Below are 14,813 nucleotides of genomic sequence, written 5' to 3'. Positions count from 1 at the left end.
GCAATAGGAGAATAAAAGGACTCGATTGAGTGAGCAACATCATAACGAAAAAAAAAAAACCTCCCCTCTCTTCTCCAGAGTTCCTGCAAGGTAAGATCAGAATCCCTACCATTCATTACTTTATCCCTGGATTTCTTTAATTTCATAGAGTTTTAATGCGTCCTTAGAATTTGTCTTCTTCTATCTTTATCTGTTTTCGTTTGTTTTTTTTGTTTTTTTGTTTTTTTTTCTTTTCTTATTTGTATTTCTGATTTGAATTTACAATAAACTCCCAGTTTTTTTTTATCCTTCCTTACTTACTGATGATCGGCGATGCCTCTCAATGACATCGCCGATTCACCTGGGTTTTAAATCTTAACCCCATTTCGGTATTTTACCTTTTACCTTTTGATCTTCTGATTTTTCTTCTATGTTCTTTTCATTTCTGTTTCTTTTTTTTTCTTTCTTTCTTCTTTTCACTTATTAGTACACTGTTGAGAGCATTGGCTTGTCTGTAGCAATCCCAAGGCAAACCCGTGTGATATCAAAGGAATGATCCTATTCCAACATTTTTTTTCCTTCTTTCTTTTGCTTCGCTAGTTTTGATTGATTTGTGATTTTGCTTTGGTTTCTATTGTGTTGTTAAAATTAATCCCCCTACGTGTTTCATTTGGGTCTTACCCTATTTTGTTTTAATTGAATCTCTAATTTTGCCTTCATCTTAATCTCTCAGAGCACTCTCAATTTTCTGTTCTCATGATTATTTCTGTTCTAGGAAGTCGATTTCTGGTTTCATTAGTTATTATGTTTTGGTCTTCATTTTACTGCATTACATGACTTTTAGATACTTTTGCTTTTAGTTCTCCTTATATCTAATACCGATCTCATGATTGTACACCAGCAATTGCTATCCATTGCGTGTATTTCTTATCTCTATAAGTTGCAATCTGGAATGGCTAAATCAATTTGAATGAAATACACTCTTCGGGACTACATTTTTTTTTACAATCTGGAGTTTCTGATCAAGCTGACATTTTATCTTCTTTACGATTCATTCATAATGTCATTTCCATGTGATATGTACCACATGCATCTGATTTTCAGGTTTGTCATTAACATTCACGATTTGCATATTGTTTTCGTTCCCAGAGGTGTAAATTTTATCGGGTCTGCCTATGTCTTCCATACTTAGATTTCATTTTCTATCTGATATATGCTGTTAGAATCACTTGGTGTCCCCTTTTCATCAATACCGCGTGGTAATCCTGATTCTCTGGTTTTATTGGGTGGTGGTGATGTTTTACCTCCGTGTGCATCTGGCCATGCACCTTGATGCTTTTCATATTCCTTTGCTTTAATGTATATCACCATCCCATGTTATTTCATATGCCATATTCCATGTATCTCTGTCAAAGGAAGATCCCAGGCTGCCGAATGTTGGATATGACGGTAGGCTAAGTGTGACCACGATTTGCTGAAGCCCTGAAACCTTTTGTTATGGCTTCAAGGGATGCATAGGATCACCTAATGCTCATGATGGCCTAAAAGCGCTGAAAGAAGAGTGGAACTTGTATATATACCCATTGTATCACACATGGAACATCAAAGATACAACATATTCTGGAGATCGATGGAGAATTTCTGCAGAATCGTCAATTAAGCCTAGCAAAATGTGCATGCTACAACTCAGGTTTTTGTAAGGTCATTAGAGTCGTGGGTCATCTAAACCTATGAAGGATTCATCAAACTAAAGAAGATCATTCAATAGCCTACAGGCTCAGACCAATATAGTCACATGTGACCTGCCAAAGGGACTTGTTCAACAGAAGACTCCTATGTACAGGTTCTACAATCACCGGCATTTGTTCCAGATCAGTCTGGAAGTTACAGCAGAAGGTCACCATTGGTCCTCCGATTCTCTGCTACACATCTTTTTTTACATGGTTACATCGTTTGCTTTTTCATAATTGACTCATGTGTATATGTCTTTTAGCTCTCATGTGTAATCTCATATATTTCTGGCATCTGCATTATTTGTACATTATATTGTATTATCTGTTTTACCGTCGTGATCATGGAACTACTTGTTGTGGGCGTGATATATATCTGCAATGTCCTCACATCACTTTCACTGTTATTCATTATTCCCAATATGCTGATTGCCATTTGTGTTCACCTATCACTCAGGCTAAACCCATCTGTGAAATTCTTCTTCAGATCACCATTCGTCTTGCCCACTGTTCTGTATTTTTGAACTCTTTCAAATTAGTATTTATGATGGTCAGAATATTGCAAAAGCATCTTCCACCCTGCAGATTATCTATGGAATTTTGAAGACCAGAGTATGATCGCATAACAGTTTGATGCTCTCCCAAACTTGAATGTTCCATCTGTAATCTTTGGATATTTAAAGGATTTCATGCTACAGACTTGAGCTATAAAGCTCCTCTACTATGATGAAAGCTCCAGTAGATCTAATAAATACATTAGATTTCATATGTTATCCAACGCCTGTTATTGACAGGGTATATGCATATGCCTACAGGTAATATGACTATGTTCTGATTTTTTTTTTTACAGTTACTTGACCCAATTTCATCAATTTTGCATTAATGTATACCTACTTATTGTGAAATGATATTGCTTCATTCTAATTTATCGTGTACACCTTTTTTTTCTTTTCTACATATTTTATTGATAATTGAAAGATAAGATCTATTTGTTATTCTGATATCCAATTTTGAAGACTGGTATATAAGGAAGTTGCATAATTTAGCACAACAATAGGAAGGTGGTATAATTTTCTTTCCTCTTTTTCTTTGTTCTTATCACCCTGTTACCTGCGTTTCCTATACTTATGCCATATAACCTTTACTGCCAACCACCAACCACCTTTACTTTTCCCCTTCACAGCACTTCAAAAGTTGCTGTAATTTCAGCCAACCCATGAAGATATTATGCAGAGTAAATTCATTATGCTATCAATCTGACCAAACCTTTTTACAGGGGCCAAATTGCAAGTCAAGTTGCGGCGATCAGGTACGAGTCATTTACCCATTTTATCTACTTGAATTTTTTTTTTTTGAGTTGATGTTCTCATTATCAATTGATCTCAAATACATATGACTATTACATTCATATATTGATGTGTATAAAGGTCAATATTGATTCATTCCCTGCGAATGGCGCTATCTACCATAGTAGCACCATACCACCTTCTACATTCATCAAAATCACTGGTTATACCCCATCCTCACCACATACCTTACTGTAGCCACCCAGATAACCTGCTACACATTTACACCTCATGATAACTGCTGATTCATTTTATACCTTGAATATGCCCTGGTAGATGGTCACAATAGCATGTATATACTTCATGTATAACACATTTCCTGCATTCCTTCATTTACAATACATGCATTTCTCCATTTAACCATGTGCATACCATGATATCTTTCATTTACCTCCCTATTTTGCAATGTTGTTCCATGTTAATTTGGTTTTGTAGGAATATGCAGAAATTGTTAAGATACTACTTAGATTAGGAATTATTATTCTCAGTTCAAAACTTGTAACAATTAGATCCTAATGAGAATTTACATTTCCTGCTTTAGGTAGAATGAATGAGCATTGTAAACATCATGAATTGTTTGTTTTCATGTATTTTTGTCTTTATTTCTCAAATTCTCACCAATGGTAACACGAATGGCACGTGCATCATTTAGTAAGAGATAACTGATCCTAAGTTGATGATCTACATCAATGACCATAGTCAGAATGTAGACAAAACTTAGCATCTTTATCTTTTACAAAATAACATTGGATCCACACTGGATCCTTTTTCAAAAAATTATCATATTTTCTTTAAATATTCTCCTCTTTTATCAGAATTTAATTTTAAATTAATTCAACATATATACCAATGGCCATAGTCAGGGTATATTGAGAATTAATTTCATTTTAAATTTTATAAAAGCACCAAAAAGGTATTTTATTCTTCCTTTGAATTTAGATATGACTATTATATAATACATTCAATGACCATAGTCAGGAGTGTATTATATCATTAATCTTATTTAAATTCATTTAAAGAATGAAATATAATTTTCAAATCCAATTTCAAATTCTTCAAATTCATTCATCATTTATGATGAAACTGCATCATGTCTTCAGAAGTTTCTTTTCCAAAAATCCAAGTGATGTAAATATCTTCCTCAATCTATCTTCAATCCTTATCAAATCTGATTCATCCTTTCATTTTTCAAAATTCTATTTTGTTTTTCAAATCTCAAAGTTCAATTTAACTTTGAGATTTCAAAGTCATTCTTTATATTCAAATTCAAAACAGATTTCAAAGTCCAATTTGACTTTGAAATTCCAAATTCATTTTATATTCAAAACTCTAATCAAACTCAAAGTTCAATTTAACTTTGAAATTCTTGATTCCTCTTCTGAATTCCAAATTCAAACCCCGAAATTCAAAGTCCAATTTGACTTTGAAATTTATATTCAAAATTTTAAATTTTGGAAGTTCTTAATTCATCGTCTGAATTTAACAAGTCCAAATCCATTTTAGGATCCAGGATTCAACATTCATACTGGATCTCAGACTTCAGATCCAATTCCCCTTTAGGATCCAGAATCCAATTTCACTTTGGATTTCAGATCACAGATCCAAATTCCACTTAGGATCTAGATCCTCATTCTACATTGGATCTTAGATTACAGATCCAAATTCCATTTCGGATCCAGAATCCAATCCTATATTGGATCTCAGACTTTAGATCCAATCCCATCTTAGGGTCCAGAGTCCAACTCTATCTTGGATCTCAGATTTCAGATCCAAAAACCATCTTGGATTCCAAACCTCGAATCCAATTCCATTCAAAATTCCAGATCCAAATTCCACTTTAATTCCAATCCTTAAAACCAATTCCACTTCATTTCAGATTTCAAATCAAGTTCCCGTTTTGGATCCTAAATCCAAAATTTCAAACTTTGAACCCTATTTAGAGCCCAGATCTTGGATTCAGATTTCATCTTGAAATTCCAACTCTATTCTATTTCTCAAATCTATTTTCCCCATTTTTTTTCTCCTAAAAATTTCAAAGATAGAATTCAATTCCATTCCAAATATTCATCCAAGTTCAAATTTCTAATTCAAAGTCCATTTATGACTTTGAAATTTCCTTTCTTCTCTTTTCTCTCAGTTTCAAGATCATTTTCCAAATCCAGATTCATATTCCCAAGCTCTTGATTATTCTAAAAACTTAGAACTTTAATCTTAAGTTATAAGTTAAAATCATTTCTTCACTTTATCAGATTCATCTCAGAAACACTTGGGAATTCTTCAAAATATTTCAAAAAGAGCATACATCTTTGCATTTGCACAAGCATGATTCTTTGTGCATCTAGACTTAAGATAAATACTTAGATAATTTCTTAGCAAAGCAAAAGGCATTAATCCGACCCTTGGTTCGATTACCTCTGGTAAAGGCGCCAGGAACGGTCGAACCTCGTACCGACGAGCGGATTCTGTCTCCCAGTTTTTCTGCAAATATTTCAAAAACGGAGGCGAGTTATTTCAAAATATTTTCAAAATTAAGGTCAAGTGAGACCCGCAAAAGAGTTCATCTTCTTCTTTTCTCTTCTTTTCTCTTCTATCTTTCTTTCCGTCTTTTATTTTCTCCCTTCAAAAAGGAGGAAATAGAGGTTGGAAAGGAAAAGAGAGGAAAGAGAGAGAAATACACAAGAGAGAAAAATTTTTGCGATGATCACAGGTTTGGCGACCGAGATGGGACTCGTCTCCGTCCGGTCGAATTTATGCCTTTTGTTTTGCTAAAAATTATCTAAGTCTTTACTCTAAACATATGTCAGCTTCATTTCCATGCAAACCTTAGGAGCCTAGATTTTGTCCTAAGCTGACATCATTGCATATAGGATTTAAGCATGGTTTGGTAGGACCATATTGAGGAGATTATTCCATGCTCACATTAGACTTAGGTCTGAAATACAACTCTCCTCAATTCTAGGGATTGAATGCAAAAACAATGTATGTAAGTGTACGCTTCTCTTCATTTTAATCTATTTCTTTAGGACTTGTATTAGAGACATCTGATTTCTTGCATGTTGAACATATTTTGAAAACCTCTTTACCTATATTGTCCCGGTCTTCACGTTGCTGGGCTGTCTCACTGAACCATAGTTCGGGAGAGAATCTCACAACTGGACCACTTATTTGGGTTCGCGCCCCCCTACCACGTACCTAAGGGCCATAGTCCGAGGTATATCGGTAGGTGCTCAAGGATGTTGGAAAGCCATTACTTTAGAACTGGAGGAATATTTCTATGCCATGTACTTCGAGCTTCGGCTTGAGTATATCGGCGTATCTTGATTGGAATCAGATGATCTGAACCCTAGAGTTAGGATTAAGGTCCTACAAGCCATTTCAAAATATTGCATTTAGGGTCAGCCTCTAGGGAGTGTTGTTTGTGCATCCTTGTTTGTATATCTATGATTGTATGATATTTTATATTCCCTATATTTTTCAAAACCGTGGGTATATATTGTTCAAAATTTCCTCTTTATTTTAAAACCCAGGTGTATTTTTCTTTTTTCTCTTAATTTCCTCTAATTCTTTTTTATCCTGCCTGCAATTCTTCAAAAAATTTGAAATCCTTTTCTATATTCTATTCCTTACCCTCACTTACAATAAAACATCTTTTGTCAGGAGATGTCCTTTTCAAAATTAATCTTTGTTCATATTTTACTTGTTTATCCTTTTTCAGAAAAACAATGTGGTTGTTGCAAATTTTGGTGACAACCCGATCCCTCGTAATGGGATATTTTCATTGTCAAATTGTGATTTCTTCCTTTACTAAAATTTCCTTCCTAGATCTTTTCTAAAAACCCTCCATTTATTCATCAGTGAAAATGTCAACGTTTCATCATGGTTCAAACGAGAGCGAGAAGAAGGGCAGCTCAGCGGCACGATGACAATGAAGTGGAAGAAATAAACTCTTCCAGATTGTCTCGAAAACATAATTCAGAGGAAGATGATGTTGACCCGGCAATGTATAAGATCTTTCAAAAAATGATGGCAAAGATGATGTGTGAGCAAGGAGGGGCAAGTTCAAAGAAGACATCCTCTAAGAGCAAGACCAAGAGAAAGCCAGTAAAGAAGCATGCCAGGATCAGCAAGAAGAAGGTCCAGCAGAACAACACCTCTGAGGGCACAGAATCAGCAAAAAAGGATTCCGAAGAAGAACAATTTGTGTTCATCCCAAAACATCTGCGACAGCCCAAGAAAGTGGCAGAAGAACCTGACTCAGTCAACAAACCTAAAAATGGGGTCCCGACAGAAGATTCAGTTCAAGTATTGACTAAGATGGTCAAAGATCTGCAGATTCGAGATAAAGGAAAAAGGGTATATACCAGACAAGACTTCTACCTTGGTTTAGATAAGGACAACAGCTTGGAAGATCTCCCCCGAAAGTTTATTAAGTTCGATGGGTCCGGCAACCCAAAGGCCCATCTCGCAATATTCTTCGCCGAATGTGCCAGGTTCAGTGAAGACAATCGGGCCCTCTTCTTATGCTTTCCTCGCAGTTTGGAGGGCGTAGCAACTAAGTGATATGCAGAGCACATCAACCCTGTCGAGCTACATGATTTTGATAAAGTTGTCAACCTGTTTGTAGAGAGATTCATGTTCAATACTGAGGCGCCGCCAACCCTCAATCACTTATGCAATTTGAGGCAGGATGACAACGAAAAGGCCATAGATTTCATCCGTAGGTGGAGAGATACCTGCAACAAGATGAGAACCCCAATTTCAGAAGAACATGCCCTTCAACTCATCCTCAATAACTTCTCTCAACCTCTAAAAAGCCTCATTTTCCCATACCCTTCCAAGTCATTTATTGAGTTGACTGAGCGAGCTGAATGGCTCAAGATGGGAATAGATAACGGAGTCTATGACGGTACCACCTTGGCAAGGGGCAATCAAGATGCAAAGAAGAAAACCCATTTCACTCTTTCCGCTGGTCCCTCATCCGACAACAAGGGTAACAAGGATGATCATGTCAGCAATTCAGAAGAATTCAGAGGTCAAAAAGGAAGGTCTTCTAGCAGCAATAAGCCTTCCCAACCTAATTCTCAGCAGCGGGAAAAGAATCAGGAAAAACCAAAGCGTAAGGACTGGGGTCCTGACCGCGAATTCACCCATTTGGAGCAGACACTCAATGAGGTTCTGGAATATATGCTCACAAAGAATATGATTTGTCTGCCAAAAGCTGGCGATCCTTCAGTAGTCTTGGGCAGCTTCAAAGAACAGTTCTGCAAGTCTCATCGAGCAGTGGGGCACGATACAGAGCACTGCTTCGTTCTGAAAAACATCATCCAGGACTGCATCGATAAGCACCTTCTGATAGAAGAGAAAACTGAAGAGCAGCCCGCCATCCAGACATAGCCTTTTTCGGATCATTCAAAAAGCTGATGACACTAGAGTCTTTTTCTATTGTCCTCCCTTTTCTTTACCAAACCATCATGTAAGGGCAAGTCAGCCCGAGTCTTTTGTGACCTTTTGGTCAAAAATACCTGTAAATATTTCAGTCTTTGCTGTCAATTTTGCTTATAAATGAAATGTCAATTTCCTTCCTATCTTTGAGGTTCAATTCTTATTTCTTTTCGCAATATTGGGGCACCTTTTATTATTTAAATTTTCATTTTCACTTCAAGGTATTCTTTTGCCACCAAATTCCTATTCTTTTCAAAAACGCGGGACAATCCTGACATCATTCATGAGAGAAATGATATTACCTATGAGGGTCTTTCAAAAATCATGAAAACTTTAGTTCAAATATTTTATTACAACCTTTTTTTTTAAAGATCAACCCTTGCGCTGATCATATTTTCTGAAAATTGATTTCGAATTATTGCATTTCCAAGATCAACCCTTGTGTTGATCATATTTTCCAAAAACTGACTTCAAATCAGTACATTCGATCAACCCTTATGTTGATCATATTTTCTAAAAATTGGTTTCAAACTCTTGCATTCAAAGATCAAACCCTCGTGTTGATCTCATTGATTTCATTACATTCAAAGATCAACCCTTATGTTGATCTCATTTTTCAAAATTTGATTTCATTACATTTAAAGATCAACCGTTGTGTTGATCTCATTTTCCAAAATTTAATTTCATTACATTCAAAGATCAACCCTTGTGTTGATCACATTTAAAAAAAAAAAAAATTGATTTTGAATCATTACATTCAAAGATCAATCCTCGTATTGATCATATTTTTTTCTACAAATTGATTTCGAATCATTACATTCACAGATCAACCCTTGTGTTGATCTTATTTTCCAAAATTTGATTTCATTACATTCAAACATCAACTCTTGTGTTGATCATATTTTCTGAAAATTGATTTCGAATCATTGCATTCAAAGATCAATCCTAGTGTTGATTATGTTTTCTAAAAAAATTGATTTAAAATCATTGCATTCAAAGATCAACCCTTGCGGTGATCATATTTTCTAAAAAAATTGATTTTGAATCATTACATTCAAATATCAACCATGTTGATCATATTTTCTACAAATTGATTTTCAAATCATTGCTTCAAAAAATTAACCCTCATGATAATCTCTCGTGAATGATCCCCTTTCAAAGATCAGCTCTCGCGAATGATTTTTCTTTCCAAGAATGACTTTCTTATATTCTTCTCTCGTTTTGAAGATCCCATATGCAGGCAGGATCAAAATCTTTTTCTCAATTTTTATCAACTTTTTGTTTATCAATTTTATCAGCTTTTATTCATTTTTATTGATTGTTCATCCATTTTATTAAATCTTCTTGATTCTTATTTCAAAAATACCCTTTCAGGTTAAGTGATAAACCTGATGCCTCCTTTCAATGAGGTATTATTTTTATTATTTTTCCCCCTTCAGGTTAAGAGATAAACCTGAAACCTCATTCTATGAGGTCCTTATTTCTTCAAAACAAGGGATAGTCTTGAATGTCTTTCCTCCTCTTTTAAAGCTTCATTAATCTCTGCCAAAACTCTTCTTTATCATTTTTTCAAGCTTTGCTAATTCTTTTGATTCTTTATCAAACCTTTTATCAATTCTTCCCAAAATTTTATTTCTTCCCCATTCAGAATAAGGGGTTAATCCTGAAAACCAGGCCACATACAGCTTAACTATGATGGTCTATTTCAATCCACAAGTTGAATCCTTTCTTTAGGTTGAATTCCTATAGAATCAAAAGCCCATATGTCGAACCCATGTCAAACCAATATGGCTCACAGGTTAAATTCCTCTTGAACTAAAATTCTTTCTTAAAACAGTCGAGCTTTAGGTTGAAGTCCTACTGATTCGCAGTCCTTAGGTTGAAATCCTTTAGGACCATTCTTTCCATCGATCTTTAGGCTGAACCCCTACTGATCAGCAAGCTTTCGGTTGAAGTCCTACTGCTTCGCAGTCCTTAGGTTGAAATCCTTTAGGACCATTCATTCTTTCGATCTTTAGGCTGAACCCCTACTGATCAGCGAACTTTAGGCTGAACCCCTACTGATTCGCAGTCCTTAGGTTGAAATCCTTTAGGACCATTTCTTCCGATCTTTAGGCTGAACCCCTACTGATCAGCGAGCTTTAGGTTGAAGTCCTACTGATTCGCAGTCCTTAGGTTGAAATCCTTTAGGACCATTCCTTCCATCGATCTTTAGGCTGAACACCTACTGATCAGCAAGCTTTCGGTTGAAGTCCTACTGCTTCACAGTCCTTAGGTTGAAATCCTTTAGGACCATTCATTTTTTCGATCTTTAGGCTGAACCCCTACTGATCAGCAAACTTTAGGCTGAACCCCTACTGATTCGCAGTCCTTAGGTTGAAATCCTTTAGGACCATTTCCATCGATCTCTAGGTTGAATCCCTACTGATCAACGAGCTTTAGGTTGAAGTCCTACTGATTCGCAGTCCTTAGGTTGAAATCCTTTAGGATCATTCCTTCCATCGATCTTTAGGTTGAACCCCTACTGATCAACAAGCTTTAGGTTGAAGTCCTACTGCTTCGCAGTCCTTAGGTTGAAATCCTTTAGGACCATTCCTTCCCTCGATCTTTAGGCTGAACCCCTACTGATCAACGAGCTTTAGGTTGAAGTCCTACTGCTTCGCAGTCCTTAGGTTGAAATCATTTAGGACCATTCCTTCCCTCGATCTTTAGGCTGAAACCCTACTGATCACCGAGCTTTAGGTTGAAGTCCTACTGATTCGCAGTCCTTAGGTTGAAATCCTTTAGGATCATTTCTTCCGATCTTTAGGCTGAACCCCTACTGATCAGCGAGCTTTAGGTTGAAGTCCTACTGATTTGCAGTCCTTAGGTTGAAATCCTTTAGGACCATTTCTTCCGATCTTTAGGCTGAACCCCTACTGATCAGCGAGCTTTAGGTTGAAGTCCTACTGATTCGCAGTCCTTAGGTTGAAATCCTTTAGGACCATTTCTTCCGATCTTTAGGCTGAACCCCTACTGATCAGCGAGCTTTAGGTTGAAGTCCTACTGATTCGCAGTCCTTAGGTTGAAATCCTCTAGGACCATTCCTTTCATCGATCTTTAGGCTGAACTCCTAATGATCCGCGATCTTTAGGTCGAACTCCTACTAATCCACAGTTCTCATTTTGAATCCCCTTCAGATAATTCATAAGTCAATCTGTAGGTTGGATTCCTATTAATCTATATTCTTCTGCAGTTCTTGGGTTGAATTCCTATTGAGCCAAATTCATTTTTCAAAAAGTAAATCTGTAGGTTGAAATCCTGCTGAGCCATATTCTTTGGCGGTTCTTAGGTCGAATTCCTACTAAACCAAAATTCATTTTTCTCCAAATATTCAGTCAGTAGGATGAATTCCTACCAATCTATATTCTTTTGCAGTTCTTCGGTTGCACTCCTATTAAACCAGAATTCGTTTTTCCAAATTTTAATCTGTAGGTTGAATTCCTACTAACCCATGTTCTTTTACGGTTCTTAGGCTGAATTCTTATCGAACCACATTTATCCTTCAAAAAGTAAATCTGTAGTTTGAATTCCTACTAATGTGTATTCTTTGGCGGTTCTTAGGTTGAATTCCTATTAAACCAAAAATTCATTTTTCAAAAGAATCAATCTGAAGGATAAAAGTCCTACTGACCTATATTCTTTTTCCTATTGAACAAAATTCATTTTTTTGTAGGCTGAATTCCTACTGATCTATATTCTTTTGTTGAAATCCTATTAAACCAACATTCATTTTTTTTCAAAAATCCAATTTGTAGGTTGAACTCCTACTGATCCATATTTCTTTTGTTGTTCTTAGGTTGAAATCCTATTGAATCATATTCATTCTTTCGAAAATTCAGTCTATGGATAAATTCTTATTAGTCACAAATTCTTTTACAAAATTCTTGGGTTGAAATTCCTATTAAATTAAAATTCATTTTTTCCAAAAATTTCAATCTGTAGGATGAACCCCTATGCATCCAATATTCTTTACAGCTCTTAGGTTGAGTCCCTGTTGAGCCAATGTTGTGTGATAACACCAATATTTTCATGTTTTTTTTCCTCCAAAATTTCAGCTAAAGGATGCATCAAAATCTATATTGAGCGATTATTTCACAAAGAATTCATGAAAACTTTGCCAATTTGCTAAAAGCATTAGTTTATTCTAAAAGTCTGACTACACAAGAAGAATTTCCTCATATTATCTCTAGTATTTCCTTCCAAAAGGTGAAAACTTCTTCGCGAAAAAGAGGTAAAATTCAAATCTTTTCCTGTTGATCAACCAAAAGGATGTAAGAAGTATCCTTGATATGATCAATGGAAGAAATCTTCAATGATGTTGAAAAGCCAGAAATGATTTGTTATTGATCATAGCTATGACGCATATTTTAAGATGACTTTCTGGCAATCAGACAGTGGAAATATCTTGAGCCATAAAAAATCCACTCAATCCATATCTCCTCATTTATTCATTTAAAGCTTTAGTCAAATATCCGCAAAAGAAATCTCTCGATTGTCGTCAAGATGAAGGTGAATTAAGCGAGTGGATCTCAGGGGCCAAAGAAGATTTGAAACATCTCCAAGATGACGGAGTTTGTGATGGATCCTTCCAGGGAAAGTTCGGATCACTGTTGAGATGAAGGCAGATGCGATGAACTTACCGACAAACCCTAAAAGATATTTGATTTCTGCTATCTAAAACCCCTTTTGAGCCAACATCATCAATAGAATCCCTGAGATAAAAGAAGGATCGGAGCATCTCCAAGATGAAGGAGTTTGTGACGTACCCTTCCCTGAAAAAAAAGAGAGAAAAGTCAGAACATCCAAATGAAGGATGATGTGAAAAACCAAAAAAAGCCCAATGACTCAAAAGGAATGTAAAAAGATCATCATGGGAAAACACCCGGATATCAAACTGCCAAAGTTGCCAGAAATCATCTTTTCTCATGCAAAATTCTTTTATCAGTATCTTTTCATTACTTGCTTTTATGAAACTAAGAATATTTCTTCTATTCTCATATTAGGGAAATGGATAGCTTCCTTGAAGAAAATCATCAGTGCTAAAATTTTGAATTTGACTCTAGAATCCAAGGAGTTAACCTCGTTTGGGAAAAATACTCTAGGTAAGAGAGGGAATATCTTTGCACATACGTGCATATTTTCAAGTGTTTGAAACAACTATAATTTTATCTTATTGGCAGAATTTTCTAGCTATTCCAAAAATGAAATAAACATTCAATATCCATTTTTTTACGCAACCTAGCATTGTCTATATCTTCCAGAAGAGTTGCCTCATTCAGTTGAAGTATCTCTTCCTGTCCCATCGCGGTTTCTTCAGTCAAGGATTCCGTATGGTGTTCCCACTCAGGTTAAGGGTCAAAACCTGAACCATCTGCGAGAGGTCATTTACTTTAAAAACTATTTCAGTCTCAGCAATGAGACACCCAATTTCTTCCCCTTTTCGAAGCTTTAGGGAACCCTATATTTTTCTCCTCTCGTAAAACCCCTTTCGGATTTTTTCATCCAAGTTCCGAAGGTCCCATTATGGTTTCTTCATTTGAGAAATCCGTATGGTAGATTTCCTATCCAGGTTAAGAATTAACCCGGAACCTTGCTTTGCGAGGTATCTTCCTTTCAGGTTTGGGTTAAACCTGAGACTCGTTCCAACAAGATCCCTCGTTCTAACGAGATGTTTCCTTCCAATCCCATCATGGTTCTTCCCATCGAGGAATCCATGCTTTGTATATCCATTCAGGATAGGATCCTACTTGAGCTTCATTTCAGGAGACATTTTCCAAAAATGTCCCATCAAGACCCTCGTGTATTCCTTTCCTAATTTCAAATTCATCTTGATATATTTTCGTCCCATCCAGGTTAAGGGCTAAAACATGAATCATTCCAAAAAGAGTATCTTGTCTCATCCATGAGACCTGATCAAAATTCTCATTTCCCACCATTTCAGGATTTTCACCCAAAGTTCCATAATGATTTCCTCATTTCTATCATTTGATCACACCATCTTCGAGGATTTTGTCTCCCCAAAACCATCCAGGATAAGGTTTCAAAGCCTGAGAAGTCATGTTTCCCAAATAAATTCTTCCACACCCAGTTCAGATCTGTCGACTGGGGCATTTTCAAAATTTGGGGTGTTGTCTTTGCCACTAAGCTCGGCTTTCAACCGGCTTAGTAGCAAAGAGGGGCATCTGTGAACACCCCAAATTTTTTAAAGACTTGCAAAATGACCCTTTTGCCCCTAACTTCATCTTCTGATAAATCAAAGCAAATTCTTCAGACT

This window comes from Nuphar pumila, chromosome 6 (assembly GCF_984573655.1).
Source record: "Nuphar pumila chromosome 6, dmNupPumi1.hap1.1, whole genome shotgun sequence".
Classification (NCBI taxonomy): Eukaryota; Viridiplantae; Streptophyta; class Magnoliopsida; order Nymphaeales; family Nymphaeaceae; genus Nuphar; species Nuphar pumila.
Note: the sequence above shows the minus strand (reverse complement) of the source record.